Source organism: Triturus cristatus, chromosome 6 (genome assembly GCF_964204655.1).
Source record: "Triturus cristatus chromosome 6, aTriCri1.1, whole genome shotgun sequence".
In the NCBI taxonomy this organism is placed as follows: domain Eukaryota; kingdom Metazoa; phylum Chordata; class Amphibia; order Caudata; family Salamandridae; genus Triturus; species Triturus cristatus.
Window position 1 is genome coordinate 1,252,405,568 of NC_140589.1, and position 17,583 is coordinate 1,252,423,150.

The 17,583-nt window shown below is 52.2% G+C and overlaps 1 protein-coding gene across 1 annotated transcript in view; it reads right to left on the reverse strand.

Annotated features, from left to right (window-relative positions):
- LOC146821264 (multiple coagulation factor deficiency protein 2 homolog) overlaps positions 1-17,583 on the reverse strand; it is a 41,634-nt gene that overhangs the window by 2,770 nt on the left and 21,281 nt on the right. The window lies entirely within an intron of this gene.

Consider the following 17,583-nt stretch of genomic DNA (forward strand, 5'->3'; position numbering starts at 1 on the left):
AACAGTCAGCCACAGTCAGCCACAGTCTTAGCACATCTAGTGAGGTAGGGCATTTCTAATGCAATATAGTTCATACACTTAAATATAGTGCAAAATGCAGAGTATGAAGTGCATTATATATTATGCTACATTACTCATAACCAACGATTTGAGCAATAATCCCAGCACAACTCACAGCATAGTGCAGGATTCACAGTTGTCAAGAATTTGTCTGTAAGCTGGCCTTGGTCATCCCCATCGGACCTGGGCATATTTGTCCTTGTGTAGCCAAACGAGGACGGTCAAGATGTTTGTTGGTATGCCCACATCCTTCAGCACCAGCAACAGTTTGTTCCGGGGGACAAAGTCAAAGGCGGAGTTCAAGTCGATGAAGGCCACATAAAAGTGGCCTCCGCCTATTTGTACCATCTTCCAACAGTTTATGAGAAATTGAAGGACCTGCTCTTTGGTGCTTGTTCTCTTTCTGAAGCCACCCTGCATTGGTCAAAGTATGTTATTCTCTGTAATGCAGTCAAAAACTCAGCCCAAAACCAGTCGGCAAACACCTTTTGTACAGTATCTATGAGGCTTATAGGCCTGTAGTTTGCCAGTAAGCATTTGTCTCCCTTTTTGTAAATGGGCACAACCTCAGCCTCCTTCCACGAAGTTGGAATCGGTGCGCCCTTCACAATTGCAGTTGTGAGCGCTAGAATATACTTTGCTCAATTTGAACTGTCACTGAGGAAAATATCACCCGGAATGCCATCGCATCCTGGTGCTTTGCCACCTGTAATGACATCAAGAGCCAATTCAGCATCACAAGGGTATCATGATGGATATCCTGTAATACTAAATCTGAAAGAAACAGTTATAGATTCCTTACCTTAGAACTACCCACAGGCGTCAGACTGGATCCGGAGAATTATCAGCAGCAGTACAATGCACGTTGAAAGGTGGCGTCGGTTGACTCCGTGTTCATCGTTGGCGTCGTGGTCGCCGGAATGACGTTGTGGTAGCTACTTAGACACAGCCCTCGCATGCTGACATCAGTTCTTTTTTTTTTCCGCGTCGCTAAGCGCAGATCCGGAGAGAGTGGTACCTCTAGTTACTGTTTGACCGACTTTTTCTGGACTTTTGTCGACATCGTTTTTTGAGTCCATTGACTCCTGGTGCACGAGTGATGCCCGGCTTCAAGGCTTGCGGTTCCTGTAGCCGACTGATGTCGATGACTGATCCGCACGGCATGTGCCTTTCTGCCTGGAGTGCGACCACGACCCCAAGTCATGCTCCAACTGCCGGACCATGAATCCGAAGTCTTTGCGGGAGCGGTCCTGAAAGTTTCTGGAGGCCCAGCAGTCGGCTCCGTGCTGTTTGAGGTCCGGTCGCGTTGGAGGTCGAGGGACCGGTCGAGTAGCCATCATCACTTTTCATCCAATTCTTCTCACTCGGGGTCATGTAAGTCGAAGCACAAGAAGAAATCGAAGGAGCATCGTTGCTCTTCGACTTCTCTTCGTCCGTCGGCCAACGCGACAAGGGATGCGGGTGGTGCCCCTCCCGCGGCTCTGCATGCCGAGCCCAAATGGCCGACTCTGGGCTTCCCTCCCTCCCAGGACCCAGAGCAACCCCTGCCCAGCTTCGATTATTTTATGAAGCGGTGCATGCCATCTTTGGGCAGCCCAATTCAGCCAGCGCACCTTCGGACCCCACGGACTTGGCTGGTGGCCCTGGGTCTTCGACGCCAGCGGCTCCTGCCCCAGCACCGCAGGGTCCCCATGGATCCAGATCCGGATCGGCGCCGGTAGACCTTGTTACGCTTCCCCCAGCGCCGATTCCACCGGCACCACGTCCACAACCAGCGTCGGCTGTGTCCCCAGCCAATGTCGACCCCGGCCTCCACCTCGAGGTAGACACGGAGCTGGACTGGCGTCGACCAATACCGGATCCGGCGCCGACGGGTACTTTTGTGCCCCTGTTCTACCCTGGCTCTTTGAGACCAGATTGGCAGCCAGAGGAGGGTGAGGAGGACTGGAAGGGGTCTGGAGACCCTTTAACAGACCAGTTAGATTATGAACCGGACTGGAGAGAGGAACTGGGGGATGCCAGTGGTTTAGATACCTCATCAGACCTTGGCATGTTGTCTCCTCCTACTGTGGATACGGAGGAGGGAGTGTCGTACCCAGTGGTGTTGCATAGGGGGGCTGAGGCTCTCAGCCTCGAGCTACCTATGGTGGCGGTCAGGATTAACCTCCTGACAGAGGCGCTTCAACCAGCAGCAAGCTCTTCAGGACCCCCTGCTGCCGTTTAATGAAGCCCTGACAGACCTCCTTTTGGGTACCTGGTCCAGGCCCAACACAGTGGCTCCTGTGGATAGGTTGATTGCCCTACGCCACCGCCTAGCCCCGGGCAACCCCACTTTCCTCTACCAACACCCCACTCCTGAGAGCTTGGTGTTCCAAGCCTCCACCTCCAACGGCACATTCCCTAACACTCCACAAGATAGGGAATCCAAAAAACTGGACCATCTTGGGAAGAAGATGTTTTCTTCCTCCAGCTTGGGACTGCAGTCTGTAAACACCTCATGTCTGTTGGGCCATTACACCCACTCCGTGTGGGATACGGTTGCGCAAGTGCTGCCTCAGTGCCCGGAGGAGGCCTGGGCTGTACTCTTCCAGGTAGTTGCTGAAGGGAGAGACAGCGAAGTTTACCATCTGCTGTGGGCTTGATAGAGCCGACTCACTAGGCAGGACAATTTCCACGCTGGTAGCCTTTCGACGCTAGGCCTGGTTGAGGTCAACTGGTTTTTCAGGAGATGTCCAATCCACTCTTATGGACATGCTCTTTGATGGCTGTCGCCTATTCGGCAACAAGGCAGACAACGCGCTGGAGCGCTTTAAGGACTCTTGGGCTCCGACCAGGTCCCTGGGCCGCTCCACCACCCGCCCTGCGCAGTCTGCCATTCGTCCCTTTCGTGGCTACGGAAAGGGTGCCCCACCACGTCCCGCCCAGAGCCACAGGCCGGCCCAAGCTGTTCAGCCTCAGCGCGGCCGGGGACGAGGGAAACACTGCCATGGTTCTGGTGCCCAGCAGGTGGGCCAGTCCACCACAGACCCCTCAGCAGCAGCCTCCAAACCTTCCTAGTCTGACCTTTCAGGGACACCAAACACCAGTAAGCGGCAGGATTCACCATCACCACCCCCACTGGTGCACTATCACATCAGACAGTGGGGTTTTGCAAATAGTCCGAAGGGGCTACTCCCTCCCCTTCAATATTCCCCCTCTCCCCATGCCACCTCAGTACCATCGCATGTCGGAGGATCATCTGGCCCTTCTTCAACAGGAAGTTTCGACACTCTTGGCCAAGGGAGCCATCGAGCAAGTTCCTGCCTCAGAAGATGGTCGTGGTTGTTATTCCCACTACTTTCTGGTGCCCAAGAAGGACAAAGGCCTGCGTCCTATCTTGGATCTCAGGAGCGTCAATCGCTTCCTCCGGAAGGAGAAGTTCAAAATGTTGACGCTAGCTCAGGTCCTGTCTGCCCCAGACCCTGGAGACTGGATGGTAGCATTGGACTTGCAGGATGCTTATTTTCACACCCCTGTCCTGCCGGCGCACCGGCGTTACCTGCGGTTCACAGTAGGCCACGAGCACTTTCAGTTTACCGTTCTCCCCTGTGGCCTTACCAGCGGCCCTCGGGTGTTCATGAAAGTGATGGTGGTGGTCGCAACTCATCTGCGCAGATCAGGTGTTCCAGTCTTCCCCCTATATCGATGACTGGCTGCTGACGGCAGGCTGCCCCAGGCCGTCGTCTTCCACCTCCAGACTACGGCTGACCTCCTGCATTCGCTGGGGTTCTCTGTCAACGTACCGAAGTCACACCTGACTCCCTCTCAGAAGCTCCTTTCCATCGGAGCGGTTCTGGACACGATGCAGTTTCAGGTCTATCCTTCAAACAGCGAGTACAGGATATTCGGGCTATGATTCTGATCTTTCAGCCTCTATCCCGGGTTTCGGTCAGAATGACCATGAGGCTGCTTGGCCTCGTGGCCTCCTGCATCCTGCTGGTGGATCATGCTAGGTGGCATATGCGGGCTCTGCAGTGGGACCTGAAGTTCCAGTGGGCACAGCATCAGGGGAATCTGTCTGATTACGTCAAGATCTCGGAGGGCATTGCACTACAATTGCAGTGGTGGCTAACGAACCCGGATTGGGTCAACGGCAGATCCCTCTCCCTTCTCCAACCGGAGTTCACAGTGGTGACAGATGCATCACTGCTGGAATGGGGCGGCCACATGGGAGAGGCAGAGATCAGAGGCCTCTGGTCTCCGGCTTAGTTTAGGCTCCATATCAACCTTCTGGAGCCTCGGGCGATCCATCTTGCACTAAAGGCATTCCTTCCCTCTGTCCCCAGAAGAGTGGTGCAGGTGTTCACGGACAACACCGCCGCCATGTGGTACTGCAACAAACAGGGCGGGGTGGGGTAGTGGACCCTATGTCAAGAGGCGCTCCCGTCTCTGTACATGGCTGGGACATCAGGGCATTTCCCTGGTAGTTCAACACCTGGCAGGTTTGCTGAACGCCAGGGCAGACGAACTCAGCCGCAGGTGCATGATGGATCACGAATGGCGTCTTCACTCGGAGGTGGCGCAAGGTCTCTTTCAGCAGTGGGGAGAGCCTTGGTTAGATCTATTCACCACTGAAGAGAACGCACAATGCCAGCAATTCTGCGTGTTGGAAATTCCAAGGCGGCACTCGCTAGGTGACGCTTTTCGTCGCGAGTGGAGTTGAGGTCTTCTTTATGCCTATACCACTAATGCCCAGAGTGCTGAAGAAGATCAAGCGCGACCGGGCTCAAGTCATCCTGGTGGCTCTGGATTGGGCACGAAGAGTCTGGTATCCCGAGCTATTGCACATGGACATCAATCCTCCGATCCGACTGCCTCTTTGGGAGGACCTTCTGTCGCAGCAGCAGGGGACGGTCCTCCACTCGAACCTGTCCAGCCTCCACCTCCTTGGGTGGAGATTGAGCGGTGACAGTTGACAGCTTTCGACCTTCCTCCCGAAATCTGTGACGTTATCTTGGCCGCCAGACATCCCTCCACTAAGACGGTATACACCTGCAGATGGAACAGATTTGTGGCATGGTGCACAGCAAAGGCTGTCGATCCCCTTTCTGCCCCTCTTTCTGAAGTACTCTTGTTCCTTCTTTCTTTGGCCCAGTAGGGCTCTGCTCTGGGCACTCTTAAAGGCTATCTCGCTGTCTTTTCAGGCTTCCTTAGGCTCCTGATCAGCCTTCTCTTTGTAAAGCCCCCTGTTGTATATCGTTTCCTTAAGGGCATTACTCAACTTTTTCCTCCTGTTCCCTCCGTAATGCCTGAACTTGGTTCTCACATATTTTAAGTTGCGCTCCCTTTGAGCCGCTACATAACTGTCCTCTCAGGCTTCTAACTTTGAAAACTGCCTTTCTGGTGGCCATCACCTCTGCACGCAGGGAGAGTGAGCTACAAGCTCTTTCTTTCAAGCCTCCCTTTCTGGCTGTTCATCCAGACAAGGTCGTCCTCGGAACTAGACCTTCCTTTCTTCCCAGGGTGGTTACTTCATTCCACATTGGCCAAACTATCACTTTGCCCACCTTCTTTCCGCCTCCGTATCCTTCAAAGGTGGAAGAGAGACTCCACCTTCTGGATCCAAAATGTGCGCTTTCCTTCTACTTGGATCGCACCAAACAATTCCGGGTGGACAACCAGCTCTTTGTTGGTTACGTGGGCGCTAAGAAAGGTCGGGCTGGGGGGCGTGGCCAACTGCCGGGAGAAATGGCCGTTCACTAGCGGAGCTCCCTCGATAAACTCCCTGAATATCCGTATATTCCAGTGTTGCCCGCCTTAGACATACCTGAGACGGCCGTCGAGGGTTCCCGGGAGGAAAGTGGGTCGCCCAGCCGAGTTGGGACCGCATCCGGTAAAGTGAGCTGCCGCTCCAGAGCTGGACCTGTGCTGTACTGCTGTGAACCGGGGTGTGGCCTGTTAAGCGCGGCCACCCGACTCAGCCGATCTGCCGATGCGGTGCGGCCCTAGTCTGCTGTCTCCTGGGGGGCCGCTTTGATTAACCTTGGGCTGGTCCTGCTTCCACAGGTGAGAGACAGAGAAGTACCCGGTGAATTGAGTGCCGGACGGGTGGTGCGTGTGTGAGACTTTCTGCAGCTGACTAGTGTGCTGCATCAACCGCCCATCGGGGCCTAGTGGGAGATGCGCATAGGCTGACCCGCTGCACCGTGTAATCATCACCCAGCGCTGGCCCCCGACCTGTGTGCTGAATAGCTGCGTGCGGCTTCCTGCCGTGCCCTCCCTGCGTTGGCGGTGCTGAGGGCTACGGCTGCCAAGATTGCAGTGAGGTGCCTGGTAGGAACATGTACACTCCTCTTCCAGGCTGTCTGTTGCTCTGTGTTGTGTGGCCGGACGCCCGCGGAGCTGACACCTGCGGTGGCTGCCCCCTTGGCAGGGCCGAGGCTGGGACCCCCTGGGGGCAAGGGAGGAACAGGCTCAGTGACGTCCACGGAGCGGAAGGGAAAGATTGCAGGTGGCACCGCACCTCCCTTTGGCAGCTGTCGTATCAGAGGGGCTCATAACGTCCATACAGGGCTCTTAGCCCAGGAGGATCGCCTTCAGAGACTCCAGATCAATAGTTGGCTCTCCATACGACGCTGGTAGGGCACCAGATGCTAAAAGCTGCCCTTGGTATACCTCTGGGGGTGCTTTCTCCTAAGGAAATTCATTTAGAGCCTCCTATTCAGGTGGCCCCTCTTCGCATTCCCCCTGTATCATCAGCCAGGTACGATCTCTGGGGTGTGGGAGTGGAGAGCCCCGTTAACACTGCGCCTGATGCACGCCGCACCCATCATTGACCCCCGGCCTTCCTGGAAGACTTCTTGCACCTTTTGCTCTCCTCCTGGTCGCAGTGTACAATAGTTAGGACATACTTTTGGGACTTGCCCTCCACGGACGGCTGAGGTGGCACTGTACCGGTGCCACCGCCAAGGGCTCAAATAGCTCTTTGCATCGCTGGGCACACTCAGAGTATACCTGTTTGGAACAACTGGAACGCTGGGGTTGTCCGGCAGCCCCACACCCCTCTCCGAAGAGCCAGCATCAGCCACCGCTGCCCTTGGCGGTATCTGGCTGGCGAAACCTGACAGGCCGGTTTGGAGCTGATTCCTTACGCAGGCGGCAGTGAGTAGCCGACTGGACCCCTCTTATTAGCCCGGCTGCGATTCACGTGCCGAAAACGCCATGGCGAGCGGCCGGGGCAGCCGAAACGTGCTCCAGGCGAAGCTGGAAAAATAGACTTGGCAGAAGGGGCAGGGAGGCGCACAGACCTCCTCCACAGAAGCCAAGAACCCCACAGAACCAACGTTACAGGACATTCTGGCGGCCAACACTACAGTGCGTACATCCCTGGAGGGCCATTTTGACACCGTCGTGACTGAGGTCTCCCTGATCAGGGCGGATATGCGCAGGACGAACGAGCGTCTCTCTGAGGTGGCATCCACTACAAAAGACCTAGTGACTGACTCTGATCTGCTCAAGCGCCAGGTTGCGGATCTGAAAGCCAATCAGGAACTCTTAATGCACCAGCTCGATGATAACGAGGGCTGTATGCGTCGCAACAACGTGCACATTTTGGGAGTGCCTGAACAGGCGGAGGGGGCAGGCGACCGATCTCTTTGTTGAGAACCTAGTGCTACAACACCTCCAACCTAAGGGACTATCCAACTACTTTTCGATTAAAAGGGCACACAGGGTGCCAGGTGACAGACCGAAGCCAGGAGCTCTGCCCCGTCCCCTCCTGGCATGGGTGCTTAACTTTAGAGATCGAGATGTCATACTACACTCAGCAAGAGTAAGCCCACCAGTCACAATCGACAACAGCACGATCACTTTCTTACCTGACTTTACACTACGTGTGCAGAAGCAACGCCACAGCTCTTTGGAGGTAAAGCGGGCTCTGCGTGGGCAAGAGATCCAATATGCGATGTTGTTCCCCGCAAAGCTACGTGTCGAAGCGGAGAGGCAAACCTGGTTCTTTTCCAGCCCAGAGGACGCATGGGACTGGGTGGAGGGATGGCGCACAGTCGAGAAGCGGATTAGCAGGGACCGCCGAGAGACGTGTCGACAGCCACGGTCAGAGGATCATCAAAAACCCACAAAGGCGGACAGCGTTGTTGCTGATGCCTCACCGGGCCAGGGCCGGACGGAGGAGCGGTGAGACCTTGGAAATTTCTTACCTGCAATCTACCTTGGTGAACTTATTGTCATCACTGTACTCTGGGTGCTGTGCCTGCCATCTGTTGGATGCCCGGGATTGCCTGCTGGGGATCCAGAAGACAGAGGAGATGTAAATATGTATGCAGAGCGGGGCGATGGGGACATTTATTGACTGGTATTATCTCATGGCCCTACCTTCTCACTGTGGACAAGTAATGGGGACATAAGGTTATTACAAGGCACTGTTACCGGAAGTGGGGTTGGTACACGCTCCTACAAGTTTCTTAGGGTGGGCGAAAGGCACTCTGCAAGTTTGGGGAGGCGGGTGGTTTCTTGCCTGCCATGCACGGAGGCAGGAAGGAGGGTGATAGGGGGGTTTTCGAGGGTGGGCTTTTGTTTGATTTTTCTTTTCTTTTGTTGGGTTAATTGCGGTTGGGGAGGGTGGACACTGAGTTCACTGCATTTCTCCGTCATGCATCCTATTCTGTGCTTAGTACAGAGGGCTTGTTTTTGCGTAGGGCGGGGGGGACTGTTTGAGTGTGCATTGTCCTTTGGGTATGACAAATATGACTGGTTCGACGGAAAGGCAATCAATGTGTACATGTTTTTGGTAACTATGTCTCTGAAGACAAGGTGGTCTACTACTGTGTTCTCCTCTTGGATCGGTCACGGGAAGCTCCCCCTGCAGTTGAATGGCCACGCAATGGGTAAGACAACTAAACAGTGGCTTAAACTGTTGTTGTGGAACGTAAATGGGTTGGGTGACAAGATCAAACTGGGTATAGTGCTCCAATTTTTGAAAAGACACTCCACTGATGTAGTCCTTCTACAAGAGACACACTTGCTTGGGAATGCCTGTAGGGCCATGTCGCAATGGGGTTTCCAGTTGGTGGCTCACTCTGCTTTTGGTTCTGGCTCTCGGGGAGTGAGCATATTGGTTCAGAAATCGTTCCCCATGACCATCGATCTTGTTCGCACTGACGCCCTGGGTAGATTCATTGCCGTCTCTGGGTCCTGGGAGGGGCGCATACTCAATCTCCTTTCTGTCTACATGCTGCCGGGATTGCACACCCAAGCCTTTGCAGACCTTGGGGAGCTCCTCTTGGTCTGCTGGATGGGAGTGACTTCAATTCTATTGTCTCTGATGCCCTGATGCCCTTGACCGGTGGCCCCAGAAGACCTTGCCGCCCTCCCGCACGTGGATCCACAGCTTTCCTGGGGCGATGGGTCTGGTAGAAGTCTGGAGGAGTCTACACCCAGCCGAACAGCAATACACATTCTACTCGGTGGCTCACCGTAGTATGTCCCGTATAGACTAAGTATTGACGCTCGCGCATCAAATTGGCTGCGTGAAGGAAATACAGCACTTGGCTAGGGGCATCCCCGACCACTCACCTATTCTGTGTCGTATGGAGGTGGGGGAGCCCACAGTAGGCTGCGTAGCCCCAATCAACTCCTGGTACCTCACAACCCCCAATCAGAGTTAGTCAGTGAGTTGGACCTTTATTTCCAAGAGATCGACGGGTCTGTAGACTCAGCGACAACATTATGGGAAGCCTATAAGACTGTCATACGGGGAGTGGCTCTGGCTCAGATCTCGGGACAGCGAAAGGAGAAGTGTGCAGATATGACTCGCTTAGAGGGAGAAATCATATCTTTGGAGGAATCCCTCCGGCTTGACGACTCGGAGGAGGTGCGGCAGAGAGTGCGCATTAAAGTCAAGGAATACACTGACTCGGTGACCGAGGCTGCCAAGACGCGCCATAGGGCCCCACTCAGTAGAATCTATGACGTCGGCGACAAGGCTGGCAAACTGTTAGCCTGGCTGGATCGTAGAGCCCAGGCCCGTAGAGTCTTGGCTGAAGTAGAGACGGATTCTTTCTCCCGCCTCACTGCCCCCTAGGACATAGCAGATGCATTTGGCCAATACTATCAGTCACTCTATACGTCTCGAACTCCACATACGTAGGAGGAGGCTTTCTCGCTTTTTCGTGATATTTCTTTGCCCTCGCTCACTAACGAGAAGCGCTCCGATCTTGACCTAGACATCACAGTCATAGAGATTGAAAAAGCCATCCACGACTTACGCGGTGGGAAGGCATCGGGCCCTAATGGCTTGCCCATTGAGTTGTTTAAGCTCACTGCAGGCAAGATAGCGCCCTATCTCACCGCAATGTTTCGGGATAGCAAGAAGGGGGGGATGCTGCTCGAGGATCAGCAGCTTGCTAATATCGTAGTCATTCACAAAGCGGGCAAGCCTAGTAACAAATGTTCCTCTTACAGACCCATCTCGCTACTCAACTGCGAAGCGAAAATCCTTGCGAAGGTCCTTGCCTCCCGGCTGCTTGGGGTCATCACCCCGCTGGTTCACCCAGACCAGTCGGGATTTATGCCCAATAGAAACACCTCCCTTAACATGCGCAGGCTCCACGGAGTGCTGTGCTGGGCTGACACAATTAGAGAGGGTGCTGTCGTGGTCTCTCTTGACGCTGCTTCAGCATTCGATACCATCGAGTGGCCTTCTATGCTTGCTGTCCTTCATAAGCTGGACTTTGGGACCGAGTTTACAAGCTGGGTTTGGCTCATCTACCAACAGTCACTCACTCAAATAGTGGATAATAACTGGAAATCTCCTGTTTTCCCTCTTGGTAGGGGAACCAGACAGCGATGCCCCTTGTCCCTGCTTCTCTTTGCCCTGACCCTCGAGCCTCTGGCAACGTGGGTCCGTAATGACCCCGTCATAAGGGGCTTTAAATGGACGTCCAGCTGGGAAGACCGTATATCGTTGTGTGCAGATGAAATTTTGCTCTATCTGTCGTCCCCGGCTGCATACCTCAATGTGGTCCTGGATATATTCCAGGTGTTTGGTAGATATGCCAGCTATTCTATAAACTGGTCAAAGTCTGTGTTATATGCCCTCTATGGAAAGAGGCCTGCGCTCCCCTGGGATGTCAGCTGGTGGATGCTGTTGACGGCTTCAAATACTTGGGGATCTGGGTCTCTAAAGATCCGTCCAGATTTTATGATCGCAATCTCCTGCCGCCTCTTATGCGTCTTAAAGCTGACATCTTACATTGGAAATTACTTAGGCTCTCTTTTTTGTGGCTTGCTGCCCTCTTCAAAATGATGTCCCATCCCAGGTTTGTATATGCTCTCCGTAATACCCCGCACTCTGTTGCACCCTCGTACTTTAAGGAAATAGACTGTATCATATGGGACCTGTTGTGGGAGGGTAAGCCGCCCTGTATCACGACACACAAGCTTATGCTGGGTTGGTTTGATGGTGGCGTCGGACTCCCAGACATACGGAAGTACTACTGGGCATCACATCTCGCGGTGATTAACCAATGTACATATAGACCACAGGGTGACCCAGCCTTCCAGATCGACAAATGGCTCCTCCTGGGGGTAGCTTTGAAGGGGCTCTTTATGTACTGCCATTGAAACCCGCCCTGACTGGCCCAACAGGACATGTGGTGCAGGTGTGGAAGGTGGCTACCAAAGGTTTGGTTTGGGAGGGGAAATTTACGCAGGCTACACCACTCTGGTATAGCGAGTAATTGGGCAGGTTGATTCGATCGAGGGGTTTTGATCGGTGGGACATTATCGGTATATCCAAGGTGGGCGATTTATGGAAGTCGGGTGAGGTGGTCCCTTTCTTTTGGCTACAGCAGGAATGTGAGCTAGCGCATTCGGAATATTTCTGATATCTCCAAATTAGGCATGCCCTACCAGCGATCCTCCCTAAGGGCAGTGAACTCCCCGATTCCGGATAGAGTACTAGATGGCGATCTACCGGAGAAGGCCATATCACTCATCTACAAAAAACTGGTCAACAACATGGTAGATCCCCTGACTCATCTGAGAGGTAAATGGGACCACGATGTAGCAGGGTTAGATGATGACGAATGGTTTGTGGCGGTGGCATCCCTCGGAGAGGTGGCTATATCTTCCATGCTGCGCTTGGGGCAACTGAAAATTCTCCATAGAACCTATCTGTCTGGGTCTGTGTTGGTTCGCATGGGATATGGCACAGACGGCTACTGTGTAAGGCGGTGTGGGCAGGAGGGAACCTTCGGTCACACAATTTGGGAGTGCACGACCATCCAGAGATATTGAGAGGCGGTAGCTAACCTTATGGAGGAAGTGTTGGGGCAACAGATAGACTGTAACAATAAACTGGCCATCCTAAACATATGGAGCCCTATGGACCTAAACTCCAGGGAGCGTACTTGGGTCACCTTGGGGCTGATGGTGACCAAACGTAATATTGCAAGACTATGGAGAGCTCAGAGTCCTTCGTGTATTGAAGCCTGGGGTAAAGATATGGACTGGTGCATGGTCACGGAAAAGTCCATATATGAAGCCAAGGGGTGACCGAATAAATGAAAGCAGATCTGGGGGCAATGGAAACCCACAGAGGGGAGATATGTGAACCGCCAAGATCAAGAGAAGATGTTATGAATGGGACCTGAATATGTTTTACTGGGACTGACTGTGTTGTCTGTGACCGCTATGTCTTCAGCACCATTTGTAGTAGATCAATATTGCCATTGTATATACACCGTGAAATTATCATTGATCATGCCTTGTTTTCAATTTAAAATAAGATTTATAAAAAAAAAAGAAAGGTCGGGCCGTGCACAAAGAGACCATCTGCAGGTGGGTCATTCTGTGCAACAAAGCCGGTTATTCTTTGGCAAAGAAGGAGCCTCCAGTGGGACTGCGTGCCCATTCCACCAGGGTGACGGCACCTACCACTGCTTTGGGACGAGGAGTCCCCCTTAATGACATCTGTCAGGCAGCTACGTGGGCATGGCTGCACACGTTCACCAAACACTACTGTCTGGACAGCCAAGTTCGGAGAGACAGCTTCTTTGACCGTTCTATTCTCCAGGACTTTCTGGTGTGAACTTAGTTCACAGACCCACCTCCGGGGTTTGTATTGCTGGGGTATCTATTCTAAGGTAAGGAATCTATAACTAACTGTTTCTTTCAGATGAACAATTTAATTACCCTTGGTAACAATATGTCTGTAAGAAACATAGGTTAGTTATGGAATTTCTTACCGCGCCACCCATCCTCCCCGTTCTGCGAACTGACTTCTAGAGTTAAGGACTTCCTTTCAGGGCCCTAGTTTTGTGCACCAGGGGTCAATGTCTTTCATGGCTCTGCACTTCTGGCGTGGAAAGTCGTGTACAGAACTGACGTCAGAGCGTGAGGGCGACATCTAAGTAGCTACCGCAACGTCATCCCGGTGACCACGACACCAACGACGAACACAGATTCGACCAACGGCACCTTTTGACGCGCAGGGGTACTGCTGACGAAAATTCCCCGGATCCAGTCGGACGCCTGGGGGTAATTCTAAGGTAAGAAATCTATAACTAACCTATGTTTCTTACAGATATATCGTTTCCGAAGGTAAGTAACTTGTTCGGCAATACTACTAGCATGGTCCAATGGACTAACAGACTACAAGCTCTGAAAATGTTGGAACCAAGCAGTCCGGGGGACATGGTTAGCCAATTGTTGGGATGTTCCATGACCTCCCCGAAACACAAATGTCCAACATTTGCAATAATCTTTTGCTGCACATGAACTGAGCATTTTACACCATCCAAACCGCCTTTTCGCTTGTCTGCAGGCTTTGTTGAACCAGCTATAAGCTTGATTACTCTCACTAGCTTGTCTAGAGGTCTGGGGCAGGGAAGCTAAAAAGATGGTCGAGATTAGTTTGAAAAAACATGCATGTATGCTTCTTGCCTCCTCGATGTTGGCATTTGTGGCTAGAGTAGAATCGAGTTCTATTTGCAAGTCCTTTGCATGGTCCGGAGTGGTAATAGACAATATGTAGTAACTGGCCACAACCTGATGCCATTTGAGATTGCGCCTATTATTGGTTTGCTGGAGTTCTGGACAAATAAATCACTGATGCCTCATCTCACATTTGGTGGCACTGGAGGTAGAGAGGATTATGCTCACTCTCTAATCTTGGTGTTACTACCATGTCAATTATTTTGTGGCAGAGCCTTAAGTCGACAAGTATATTATCAATGCAACTCTTGATTAGGCTTGTTGTAAGTGTAGGCCCCTTTGCTGTCTGATTTTGACCTCCCAGTGGCGGCCCTAAATCAAAGTTCCAGTGAAAAGGACTTCAACTGGAGAGCCGCTTGCGTCGATGATTTTACAGTGGTAGGTCAAGTTGGGGAACACCCTATGCCTTCTCCTCCCCCTGAGAAAGATCCATGTCATTATTATCTAAAGGCTCAAAGGTTGTATTAAAGTCCCCAGCGATTACAACCCCATTAGCATTTGATAGATTTGGTAAATTTTCCATGTGGCTTGCCAGAATATCTAGGGTTGCAGACCTGTTGCCACCTCTCATCCCTCTGATGTATAGAATATAAAGATATTCTAAGCCATATGAGCAGGCCTCCATAGGGTCTGCCACAGTACTTTATTTTGGCCGGGATCTTCTGGTTGGCGTAACCTGTTCCAATTACCGGATCTAAGCTCCAAGTCTCCTAGAATAGGCAGATATCAAAGCCTTTGATTGTCGTTCCAAATAGGTAATGCTAGCTTGAATTTCACGCCTGCCACATTCCAGGAGACTAGTGTTAAATGGCACCTTGGGGCATTTTCTGGTGGGTTGTTGCCCATAAATTGGTTTGAAAGGTATCAAAGTATAGCTAGAAGATAACAAATTTTCCTCAGGTTGGGATACTATAAGATGTGTATGAGTTTCTTTAGTCTACATTGCCCCCAATGGAATTCCCACCAGGGATGTTAGGGCACATATGGGCAAGGATCCAACCTGCTTACCAAGTTAATTTGGCATCCCGTGCAGCACGAGAACTAGGTCCTCTGTTGTGGTTGTTCCAGCCCGCTCCTGTAATGGCTTATTGCAGCGCCTCCTGGGGCTGTTACTCCAGTGAAGTGTAGTCCTTCTGCCAGGGATGTTAGAGCACATATGGACAAGTTAATTCAGCAGCCCATGCAGCAGGAGAGCCAGGTCCTTTTTTAACTCCTTTGTAGTGGGGGGCTCGCCCGCTCATGTGACGGCTCATTTCCGCGCCTTCCGGCTCTGTACCTTCTGAGCAGTGTAGTTTTTCTGCCCGGGATGTTAGGGCACATATGGGCAAGGATCCAACACGCTCACCAAGTTAATCTGGGAAGATATCAAAATCCATGGGTGACTGCATGGGAATACCCACGCTCCACCCATGCAATGCCTTCCCAGGGCAGAGTAAAGAAAGGTACCGACTTGCAAATTTTACAATGGTAAATAGCCCATTTTGAATGACAGTAGTGAACCGCGGTTAACTATATGAATGCTAAGGGCTGTATGCTCTGTACGGTTAGCTGTTCCTTGTGCAGACTGGAAGTTCATTGCATAACACCTCTGAAGCATTCTGGGAAAAATGTAATACACAATAGGAAAGATATTTTTAGCACTCACATACTACATATATTAGAACTCCTTTCCGAGGGTTACAGGACACACAAGGGCCACTGGGCTCAACTGACGTGGTTCAGGCATTTCACTCCTGATGTCCCGGAGTCTGACTTACTATGGATCTTGAGCAACTGGGCCAAATATCCCTTCTGCATTTGACTCTCAGTGGTAGCTGTGGACGAGTAGTCAAAGGCTCCCTTGGGGGAGAAGGGTAGATACAGGTAAGTGAACACGTCTCTTAACTCAAAGTACACACAGTGCAAACAAAGCAATGTTTTGTCTAATACTCACTTTTATAAGAAAGAGAAGTATTATATTTTTAATTCTACACATGTAAAGGAATTACAATACTCATATGCTATAAAACGCTGCCCTTGAAGTCCGGGCTCGAGAGTTGTCCCGCCCTCTACCTTGTAATGTGTTTAGGATTATTCTTCATTCACTGGTGGCTGCATCCAGGGAATGCCTACTAGTAGGCTGTATTCAAGAGTTCCCCATTGACTCCTTAGTTATTAGCCAAAAGTGTCAAAGGTGCAGCAGCACCATTAGCAGCGAGTCTTCCGGGCCCCCACATGCCCAGTTCTGTACTCACACACTCTGGCAGTATGGAAGTGTTCAGCGGTGCCACAAGTGATCTCTCTGTGGGTGTTCCTGATTCCAGATCCCGTTCGGCGAAGACAGGCCATGCACAGTTCATGCAGTAGCACCCAGCAAGGGCAAACTCTTTCCTCCAAGCAACTCTGCTGGCTCGTCCAGCGAACAGAGCTCCTCCCACTCAGCCACACAAGGTTAGTCACTCTTCCCTGACTGGGGGGGGGGGGGGGGGGGGGGGGGGCGGGATTTTTCCAAATCCCAACTGAAGCTCCAGCAAGGGTACGACATCTTCGACTGTGTCCTTGCGATCCTTAAAGAATTAGTCAGGGGCAGTTGGCGGGCTTGACCCGCCGGTCGTGGCAGTTATTCTCTCAACCGGTCCACAACCCGAACACTTGGCCATAGTGGTACTGGCTGCCCCTATTGGCATATGGGGTTGCTGCATTACTCACAATAAGGCGCAGACCCTTCCTGTGTGATCGCCCTAACTATGGCGACCCCTCTTGGCATACGGGGTGACCTCGCTCTGCAAACACAAGTCCCAAGCCCCCTCTGGTATAAGGGCTCACTGCGCCGCAGCAGTGAGGGCCTGGTGGTTGCTACGCAGTGCTTCTCACATGGCTTACATCAAGGCAGCCTCTCCTGGCATACGGGTGTTACCTGCCCCTTCTTGCACATGGGCTACAACCCGATCAGTGCACAGCCATTCTCCTCACAACTTGCTCCGGGAGTCATCTCTATGGGCTCCCCATTGGCCCTTGCTCCCTCCAACTCTCTCCTCTTCCTCGTAGGATGAACTGGTCTTGGCTGTAGGCAGGCACTGGTGCTTCAGGGCAGGGGATCTTGGTCCTCCTTGGATAATATCCCCTCACCCAGCAGGGAGACTAGCAGGTATTGCCTCCAGTCCCAGTCACCCACAACATAATTCTTGGGAGTGTCCAGATTTCACACCTGGATGTCAGCCACAGTGATATGTGCATCAAAAGGTCAATATCAGGCTCCCAGCCCTACTCTTTTTGATTCCGTAATCAACCCCATCTCCTCAGAATTGTAAAGGGAGGGTCTCTACCTCTCTTCCCCCAGTGTGTCCCACCCAGCTCAGAAGAATGCAGCAATACACCAATCAGTGTGGTAGGATTCCTTTATTCCTTGTATCTTCACCAGGCAGGCCTGGGCTTTCCAAAATGAAACCCAGGAACCTCCATATGATGTACCAATGCAAGCACACTCAAGTGGTGTACTTTCACAGCACACTTACTATCCAGGACTATTACCTCTGTGCATTGGACCATAAA